The sequence below is a fragment of the Amyelois transitella genome, chromosome 12 (genome assembly GCF_032362555.1).
Source record: "Amyelois transitella isolate CPQ chromosome 12, ilAmyTran1.1, whole genome shotgun sequence".
Lineage (NCBI taxonomy): Eukaryota > Metazoa > Arthropoda > Insecta > Lepidoptera > Pyralidae > Amyelois > Amyelois transitella.
The window spans coordinates 2850646-2862272 of NC_083515.1; positions in this window are offsets into that span (position 1 = coordinate 2850646).

An 11627-nucleotide genomic window follows, 5' to 3' on the forward strand; every position below is an offset into this window, starting at 1 on the left:
GATAACTGCAAACGCGAGAGCAGCGCACGCCTCCCATGATTAGGCGACGATAGCCTGAAGGGTGTTAGAATCAAAGGTTATGGTAGAAGAGTTCCTGTTAATATCTGAAAGGGATTAAGTAATCTAAGCGAAATATAGTAAGAAGAAAGCAGGTTGACTAAGCAGATATCTGTACTGATATTATAAAGCTGAAGAATTTGTTTGTTTGAACGCGCTTGTCTCAGGAACTACTGTTTCGAATTAAAAATTATTTTTGTGTTGAATAGACCATTTATCGAGGAAGGCTTTAGGCTATATAACATCACGCTGCAACTATAAAGAGTGAAGAAATAATGGAAAATGTGAAAAAAACGGGGAATATTATTCATCCTTGATAACTATTCCACGCGGACGAAGTCGCGGGCACAGCTAGTACAATATATTTAGCTGATATTGACTGACACATCAACAACATGTGTCATGAATTTCCAACAGGAGCGGACCCCCGGGGCGCAACTAGTTAGATAATATTAATAGACTCATCCCCAGAAAATTATTTTCCGTAACATTATACCACAGCCAAAAGAGAGGGGTGTTATTTCCTTATGCGTGAATCACGCAGCGTGATGCGTGCGAACGTTCTCTCTTGACAATGACCTTGGATGTCCGTCATTCGGGACACATTAGGGTGCGAATCTTGTTTTACTACAAAAATACAGTGGGCCAAATAAAGCATCGGTTGTATTATATCATAAGCGGTTTTTATGTTACATACATACATATAATCACGTATATAGTCTTGAAAATACTAATAGTCCACATTAAGCTGTTTGGTTTAATGATAGAATTGGAATAAAAAGCGACTAAGGGATAAGCTTGAAATTCTTCTTTTAGGCGATAGGCTAGCAACCTGTAACTATTTAAATCACAATTTTTTCATTAAACATTACCAAATATAAAATTGTTTAGTTACTGAATAGCTGACATACAAGGCACAGCCCCAAAACAGTTCTTGAAATTAGTAATTTCGCATGTATACATGTGGTCTAGGGATATACTAAGCTAGGGTTTCTCATTCCTGCGGGAATGGGAATTTATGGGATTTTTGTTTGTGAGAGAACACACATATGCAGATAAAGTTAATTTAAAACTTAAAGCTCTAAGTGAAAACACGAAACCACATGATATAAATTCTTGTCAGAATACGAGTTATTGCTTCTGTGTTGATTTATAGCGCCTTTTACCAACTACCCATATTTCAAAAAGCACGCCACCGTTTTATGTAAAACTTTATAACCTTTTTCGTAAAAGAAGTTTGCACTCATCAATTTTTACTTTTAGAATTTATTATTCGTAAGTATACTTAAAAGAAATACATATTTAAAAGGGAAAACTTAATTCTCTACAGTGTTCTTTCTCAATATTTTTTACAAGATTTCTCGAAAAAATCTACATCTTTCGTGTTTACATTTTTTTTTTTCATTACATTTACATGTTTCGTGCTTTTCATTTATATTTTTGTAGATCACTGGCCAGAAAGAAAAATAATTTAAATACAAACAATGAGTAATGAAAAACACATACATCTAAATCGATCGGGCAAGAAATTCTCTTTTAATTTACATGGTAAAAAAAAGAAAACAAACTAAACTGAATATTTAAAATAAAACGCAGAAACTGAGAAAAAAAAAGTTTTTTTATGAATGAACTGAATTCGTAAACAAATTTGTAAATATACTCGGACGTGGATGAATCAACATAACAATGGCGGACAAACTATTGTTTTTACATCATTTGTTTTACAAACAGACCAGCAATCTGAGTTGAAGAATTATGACAGTGTCCACAATTCTATTTTAAATTTGGTTAAATTGTTTAAATTGACGTTATTGAAGTAAATGCTGCAGTTCTGTTTGTTACCGCGTCTTCTGCACTGACGTTTTGGAAGCGGGATTACAGTACAGTTTAAGTAATTTATTTGACGGCAACGAATGTTATGAAACAAAAAATATGACAATGAATAAGTAATGTTTGAAACGTCCCATGATGATGAATACAAATAGCGTGGAATAGGAAAAAAGACAAAATGTACTTTTCACACGGTCGGAGCCGCGGACGAAAGCTAGTAAGTATAAAATAAAAGAAAGCCTTCAATTTATACCAAAGGTATTTTTCATTCTTCTGTTCACAAAACCACTCGGTTCGCTCAGAGCCATACATCATCTCTAATGCTGCAAAAGACGGCGGAATGCATTTGCGTTTCTATTCCAGCACTAGCATTGGCTCGTGCCTTCGCCTGCGTACCTTTTAGTAAGAGTCGTATTCTTTAGTACCTACTGTTTTGTTGTCAGAATCAAAAATATTATATTTTCATCTTCCTCATCATGTGTGCCGTGTGGTTCCTGGCACTTGAAAAGAATAGGACCACTCCATCTCTTACACGTGAATGTCGTAATAGGCTACTCAGGGAATAAACTTGGGATTCTTCTTGTAGACGATGGGCTAGCAACCTGTTACTATTTGAATTCCAATTCCATCAATAAGCCATAAAGCTGAACGTGGCCCGTCAGTCTTTCGAGGCTGCTGGCTCTGTCTACCCCGCGAGGGATATAGACGTGATTATGTGTATGAATAAATGAATATATTCCCATTTTTCTCCTGTGTGTTCTGACTAGATCCTCATTTTTCTGCAGAGAAGCCTAGTAGTAAGTCCGCCTGACTTGGGTAATTCAGTTTAAATATGCAGGTACTCCACTCCGAGTACCGGTAAGTAATAAAACTAATGTATATAACTCAGAAATGAGTACCAAACATATTTGATCTAATACTATGTTTTAAATATGACTTAATAAAAAGGCGCGAAAATTATCAACAATAACGTCTTACCACGAAAATAGGTATTTCTCTAAAAATGGAATCATAAAAATAACTATTCTTCGTGCATAACCTGAATGATGCATTTGCGGTTATGCAACACAATGCGTTTTGAACTTTATTTCTATAGTGTTAAGACGTCTTTTTTATCTTTTTCAGTATGACCGTGTGTGTAACATATACCAAAGCCACAGATAATGCAAGTGACAGAACTCAGTAGGTCACTCACTCAGATGTATGAATAAGTTATCTAGACACCAACTTGGGAATAAGATACGAATTGGATTGTGATGCATAAGATGCAGTAGTTTTCATCTACATGCATACAAAAATAACAGACGACGTGTGTTATAGATACTTAAAATGTAATATTTGTCTATTTGTAGTTATGAAATAAAAAAAACTAACTTAACTGGAATTTTGCTAAGAGATAAACTTAATATACTTACCTACACATTGAGGAGTAAATTATTTGAATGTCAATTCTATCATTAAGCGGTCTTTCGGCGGTTATCGGTCTTTTCAAGACTGTTGGCTCTGTCTACCCCGCAAGAGATAAAGACGTGACTATATGTATGTTTTCAGGAGTAAACTAGGCTTTTACTTTTAGAAATCCTCTCTTGACCTATGCCCCCGGTAAATACGCACATTTGACGTATTTATTAATTACTTGGTAGGGCAGTCAATATAGTCACAAGACTCGAAAACCAACCTCTAGCGGGATGTCTAGATTTGAGAGTAAAATATTTCAGAAGAGACAAATATGAAATTATTTTTACCGGTGACTCGTTTTTTACAAAAATATTTGAGCTTTCTTAATATTTGGAGACGCGATGAGGGCGGTCCTGCCACACAATTTATAATTTTAACTCCATAAACAAGCGCCTTGTTCTGCTAAGCTCTTCTCCCGGAGCCCTCTCACGACTTGTTTCACACCTTCAGTTAATTAGAACAAGAGAGGAACAACACTTTAAATGAAATTTCTTGTCAAAACCTGATTATTATTAAAAACAAAATCAACATTAACAAAACAATGTACATTTGTCTTATTTTTCTTACACTACATATCGTAAAAATCAGAATAACATTGGCTGCCGGCTATTAAATATAACAGAATTTTTTGAGAAAATCCAGTATGTTGTAGAAAAAATTGCCGCATAACACTAAATCATTCCACTATCCCGTAGTTAGTCTCAGATAACATTCAAACTTATAAACCTTCCTATTGAATCAGTCTTTCTATTAAAAAAAAAACTGCATCAAAATCCGTTTTGTACCTAGATAGTTTTAAATATCTCAGCATTCATAGACACATACGCATAGACAAAGGGCACAGACGCGCGAAGCGACTTTTCTTTATACTATGTTATGATTTTTTTACACACCACAATTTATCCTTTTCGCTAAGTTCAGGTTCTTATGTTAGAAGTAGTCACTTCTCTCAAGTACATTCTCAAATCACTGATCAAATAACCTACGTATGGTGCCTAACCTTTGCGAATAATTATTACAGCAATTTGTCTCAATTTATAAGGGTCGCTACATAATTACGATGGTATTGTACTGCCCTTCAAATAAGGCCTATTCATAATATATAAAGGTACGTATAATTAGCTTTGCAAAGGAAAGATAATATTTTTCCAGTAAATCCTAAGTGTAATTCGGTAGAGAAATAATTTTATTTCGTAGGATAATTGAGGAGATAAAAGTACTTATTTCTACTTAGGTATAAAAGGAGATAGGGTAGAGCCACCAAAGAGTACGCACTTTTTAAACTTTTATTTCTAGAAAAATCAACTTTGATCATACACTTTGTACTTATTATTTATTTAAAACTTTGATTAATTAGGAACATTCTTTGAAATCTCATTCTTGAGTAATAACATTAAAAAATACTTAAAAACGCTTAAACTTAGAACTCCTACCATGCGTACTCTTAGGGTAGTGCTTCGCAAAGAGTACGCGCTGAGTACCTTTCATAGAAGGTAACGCAGCAGTACGCATGAAAGCAGAATGAGATCATCAGCTCTAGCAGTCATCACACGTGAAGGATCCAAACCCGACATAGTCTGTGCACTCATCATGCCACCAGGCTTCATATTTATTACATTGGATCCAATCCTCTTGTGGCGGTTCAACGTAAGTTTCAAGACAAAGAGGGCATCTAATTACTTCTTATTAATAATTAAGGCGTAGGGACGTGACGACCCCATCGCCCTCTGTGGAAGGGTTTCCTTCCCAGTGCAGTCAGTTTCCGCGGGGCGGCTTGTGGCGGAGCCGTTGGTGAGTGGCGACACCACAGACCCTACCTCCTGGGGAACATACAGACATGCGCTGCGCTATACACACAAATACACACAGTGACACTATCCCTGCCTCTGGCTTGCCTTAACCGGCCGGCCACAGTGGAGTCGCAAGAGCAGATCCTATGCTCCAGGATGGAAGTGTATAGCGTAAAGGCGTAATAGCGGGGAAACCAGCACGGGGTCATACCCGCCGCATGGTGGCTTATTAAGGGTGCCCACAGGCTGCTGTATAGCCAATGAGCAGCGAGTCACCATCTGCCTAATCAAAATTACGTGAGAGATTTTCGAGGCAGATGTCCGTATCTCACTCCATAGCCCTAGTAATCCAATCCACTAGCATCCCATCCGCATGACCAAGACTAACTAAATCCCTCTCTGGCAATAGTTTGGCAGCTGTGGAGGGCTGTCCGTTGGTGTATCCCAATCAAGGGATCTCCACAGCTGCAGCCATCTCACTTTTGAACGTAAGGTACCAAAGGGCCTCTTCATGTTGGCTTCGGCCCCATGAACGCCTCCCAAATGACCTCCAAAATGACCCTATGGGCCCGTGCACATTTTACATGTACCAACATAATAATAATATTACTAATTTTCTGTTGGATTTTCTAATATATTTACCCATGATGATGCCAGGTCCTGTTAAATATAAAAAAAACCTGAACAAACCCAAGCAATATAAATTTTTGCTACACACAAGGTAAGAGTACGCGTGCGCACTCTTTGGGTGCGTACTCTTACGAAATAGGGGTATTTAATCTATGGTCATTATAATTTTTGAAAGCAAGTGTTGTAGCGACATAACCTATGAATAAAAACAAAATTTGGAACACATATTTTATGTAAAACAACATTTGATAGGTATAAATTTATAGCCAGTCTTATAAAACATATTTTAAATTGTTAAAAAATAAGATCAAACTAATCTAAAAACTATTTTTAGTTATAAAATTGTAAATAAATACCTCAATGAAGCGCATCCTTGTCCGGTACTTTGATATTACATTTACCACTGACAGATAAGCCAGTCTTTCCAGTACAAGAATAAAAAATACTTTTATGGGCATTGCGTACTCTTTGGTAGCGCGTACTCTTTGGTGGCTCTACTCTATAGTACTATAACGACCTGTCCTAATTCTGCGTTTGAAATAAATTCGTATTTAAAATAATTTGGCGAAATAATTAATCTATACTAATATTATAAAGCTGAAGAGTTTGTTTTGTTTGTTTGTTTGTTTGTTTGTTTGTTTGTTTAAACGCGCTAATCTCAGAAACTACTGAACCGATTTGAATAATTCTTTCACTGTTAGATAGTCTATTTATCGAGGAAGGCTATAGGCTACATTTTATCCCAGATTTCCTACGGGAAACGTCAACAATGCAGGTGAAAGTTGATTGAGTCGGCCATCTGCGAGCTTTCCACGCCAACGCTGCGCAAACCAACAAAGATATAGTAAAACAATGTACTAAAGATGTGAAGTACTCATTTTTTGCCACATAAAAGTCCGCGAGAGCATATATCTATCTCTTAAGGTTTACTTACAATAACCACTTTTATGTTCATTTTTTAAGATTATTTTTTCATTATAAACATAAGTTATTTTGAAACCAATTTTCTTTAATTCAGTATTAATCCTTATCCAAATAAATATGTTTATTACTTTCGGCTTTTCATGTAGACTAAAATTGCCATTTACAGTATATAAATCAGACGAATAGGTTTTGAGATATAGTCGTTATAAGCAATTTGCAGCGAAACATTTAATACGGCGAACCAGCGTTCTTTCTAATACGCGTGGTCGCCTGACCGCCCCCACCCCTTACCCCGCATCTTTCGATCGCCCTGCTCTATCCTACTTCCTATATATAGATAGGTATCATTCTACGTATAGATAATACTTCCTTTGTATGTTTGTCTGTTTGTACCTCTTACCTACTTTAAACTGATTATGTCACTATCTTTTAAGATTGTTGTTGATTATGAGTATTTAATTGTAAACACAACTGTCTTTGATATCACTTAATTTCAATGAACATCTTAGAAGATATTGGTTTGCACAAACAAACACACAAACGCACAACCTCTCACCCTAAACGCATATATACGGTCTCCGTTCGGTCGCGGGTTATGATGAGGGCCAAGTCGTCGCCAAGTCGCATAACAATTAGCAGCTATAATTGATAAAGCCGAGGAGGATGTTTGCAAAAATAAATATGATGCCCAAAATAACTATTCCACGCGGACGAAGTCGCGGGCACAGCTAGTGTAAATTATATGGTAGGGACGGTACAGAAAATTGGACGCGATCTAAATATATCAATTGTCATTGTTGTTCTAGAAGACAATTAAAGAACATGCACAATATGTTATGATAAAGTTTCAAAATCTTCACATGTCGTTATGTCCTACAGGGTAGACAGAGTTAACAGTGTCTAAAAGATTGAAAGACCTCGTTCAGCTGGATCAATTTGTGATCGAATTGAGATTCAAAAAAAATATTTCAAATCTACGACTACCTAAGATAATCTAATTAATTTTTTTGATATTTATGAATTAATTATTTTTAAATTGTACATAGCTTCATTCATTCACAAGAACAACGATATTTTATTTTGCCTGTGATAGTACTATGTCCAATAAATTTTACTTCTCCGCCAAGAGGGCTATAAAATGTTCAGAAAATTCTTCCCAAATTAGAATGGGTGGATTTCACCAGGATTTTCGGGCTTTGTGAATTTTGTCCAGCGCCTTTACGACAGACTTCCTGGAACGTATTTTATAGTGTGAATATCATCATTATCAATTTATTTATAACGTCCGTTATAAAAACCACAAATATTTTTTTTATGTTTTCATCTTTTGGTTTATACGTTTGTTGTATCGCCAATAGAAAACTAAATTACTAGAAGGTTTTGACACCTGATTTCTTATAATTTATGTTTTCGATTTTCATTTAGGTTTGTCTATCTCTTATCTGCGTTTTGTTATATAGAAGTTTTGCTACAGGAGTGATAACTAGCTATGCAGGTTTCTCATTAGACGTTTCGCTTTGTTTAACATTTTGTTTCAGACTCTCTGATCGGGAGGGTAATTTTTGTATGAATGGTAGGTAGTTAATAATATGAGAGCAAATAAAACCTTCATTCTACTGTAAGAAATAGTTGTAGTCCCATTATTTTTGAGATTATTAGCTCTATCTACCCCGTAAGGGATCCCTTGATCAACGTTTACGATCCAAATGTAAAGCGATCTAAGTAAAGTTTCGCCCTCAAACACGTTTCATCGTCTTAAATTAAAATACTTTAACAAACAAAGTTGCTTTGCAGAAATTTGAGGCACGCACGAATGTGTGAAGTTTTAAGCTCCAAGGTTGTGAGTTATATCATATACGTGTAAAGTGAGTGATTGCAATTTAATATTACTTCATAGTCCTAAAATATATCACGTTACTCGCCTAAGACCTCTGTAGTCCACAAAATACGTACGCAAAAGTTCATGGAGGATGAACCGTCAGAGGTTTTGACGTAAAAGATGGGCAAACAAAGACACTTTTCTATTTATAAACCTATCCCTTAGTCGCCTGCTTCGTCATCCATGGGAAACATATGGAGTGGTTAGTCGGCAACAAAGTGAGTAGAGGTGGTTATAAACCTTAGAAAAATGCGTGATAATGTTAGTGTTATACATACATACATACATACATAAAATCACGCCTCTTTCCCGGAGGGGTAGGCAGAGACTACCTCTTTCCACTTGCCACGATCTCTGCATACTTCTTTCGCTTCGTTAGTGTTATTGATATAAGTAAACCTGCAATTTAAGCTGTCGACTTGTTGATTACGTAAAACTGTGAGAAAATAAGCGAATGAATTACTATCCTTACGTAATGGAGTCTTTTGTGATGATGGGGTAAAATTGATGGTTATAGATGTTGCCTGGCAAATTTTATGTAATGTTTGCATGAGACTTAGCTAACCGCCGGTCCATCTTTCGATGTTAATAAAAACATTTCATCTGACTTCATATAAGAAGGGGTTCTCAGTAAAATTTTTGTTGTTATGCTTACTCTGCACATGAGAAAATTCCCAAAAAATTCCAACGAGAGCAAAGCAAAAGCTATAATAATTATAAAGGCATTATGTTACATGTCAATGTTTGCGTCACATCTTTGGTCAGATGATAAGCATGACAGATTTTATTCCCATTCTAAAAAGCAGTAATAAGTAAATAGAGTAAAAGGAAGTGCGAATCCGTTATAACTTCTTTCTATAATTTCTGTCATAGACAAGCTAACATCAGATTTAAGTAGAACAAGTTATTTCCTCAGAGCCGGAACATCTCGTGGGAAATATAGAAAATCCGGTTTGAAAGGCTTCCTATCTGTATGATGTTGCCATATACTCCTTTAATTTTGTACTATCAAGTGTTGAAAAAACTTAGTTTTCTACGTTTTTGTTCAAAATAAAGAAAACTGAGGTTTGGTTTGGGTATGAAGAACTGTAAACACATATTGAGCAAGGTACGTAAATTCAAAGAGATAGGTGTATAGTATATGATTAAGATGTGTGAACCTTCGTATATTTACGCTACGTACATAGAGAAGGCGCCTAATGAAGATAGATTCTTTCTCTGCACGAGCTGCGACACACTTTACTGTGACAAATAGTCGTTGTCCACTTTTAATTAAAGATAGCGCAAGATCACAAATAATTCATTTAGGTACCAAATAATCGTATACTGTAAATTACTTTTCATGTAGGTACTTATTATTTTTATAGGTAAGTTTTTAGTGCACAAGAACTTACCTTATTTTTCCGTAACCTTACCTAATTAAACCTTTTTTTATAAACGTAATTATTAATATGTATAATCATGGGCTTAAAATATTTTTTTAAAGTACAATAATATTTAATGTTTTATTAGTATTTATGTAGTTTATAATATGAAACTTACCTTAAACTTAAAATTCCTGCTTCGACGGTAAAAAATTAACTATAACGAAACAAAACTCTAATTATCACTTAAAATACTTAAACTTCTTAACGATTAACACTTTTTCAAACACAAACTGGGTGAAAACGTAACGTATTATTTAAATTAGTTCGGAATTCGAATTGCGCGCGAAATGCGGCCGGGTGCGTGCGGTCTTCAAGACTTTCAGGCAAACTGAAGGGCGACGCGTCTGAATGGAGGCCGGCTGCTCATGCGCCCTGCTGCCTCAATGAATATTTTCCTAACGGACTTTCAGCTTTTCACACTTTTGGAATATGTATTTTTATTTAAGTGCAGCGAAAAGGTACTTATGAGACAGCTGACACTTGCATTTTTCTTTATGCTGAAAAGCCGAAACAAAGTGAGTATAAAAGTTAATTGGGTACATAAGTACCTTTACCTAGGGAACTGCTCTCTTGCGGTTTATTCTTGTATTTGAAATACAAGTTCGTATGAAGTTATGATTTTTTTTGCGTAAATCTAGACTCTTCAACGCAAAAAGAGGACGATGCTCTTGAAAAGAATAAGCCTTCTGGCGACTAGGCCAATACTAGAGGAGTTTCTTCAGCTGGTGAATCTTCTCTTACCAGTGGTTGATTTTTTGAGCGAAGAACTAGCACCCTTTTGGGGAGGGTGTCCGTTTTGAAGAGCGTTCCGTTCTGTTCTTTAGAGGAGACGCAAACCTCAAGGGTCAAGTACTTGGGTAGTTTGTAGCTTTTTGACAAATCAAATTAACGTGTCTCATCAGACAGCTGTTAAAATATCAGCATAAAGTTATCCCTCCAGAAAGAGGCGTAATTGTATGTATGTATGTACCTAGATACCTATGTATTAACCCTAGTTCATACGAGTGAGGACGTACATGACTTTAAGTACGACTTCAATTTTATTGTAAGCTTTTCAATCGAGACGGACAAATTAAAACGATTCATGCGATTTCGGTTGGCATTAACAATCGGATCAACCGCATCGGTATTCGTTCGTGGCATTTACTGAACGTTTTGCGTATTTTAATTAAACCGTGGACGGCCGAACAAAGAGTGAAAGAATACAAAAAAGGTCCTGTATATACCTAACTACGTAGCTAGTACTACCTATAGTTTTATTAATAGTTACCTTATCCCTCTTTCAAATTAAACTTCAGATAACACTACACTATTGACTACATCTTAAATCAATATTTTTATGTAAATCATCGGTTTACGGTATGTACTCTTACCTATAAAAAATAAAAATATAATCTAATACTTAAGTGCAAATAAAAAAGGTATTTTTGAATAATAAATAAAACATATTATGATAAAAAAATATCCTCCACATAGATCTTAAATGAAGAATGTACATACCTACATAATATAATTGTTTCTATCAAGAAAAAAATGTTTTTTTTTTTTCTTCATTCATTCATTCATTCATAAAATCACGCCTCTTTCCCGGAGAGGTAGGCAGAGACTACCTCTTTCCACTTGCCACGATCT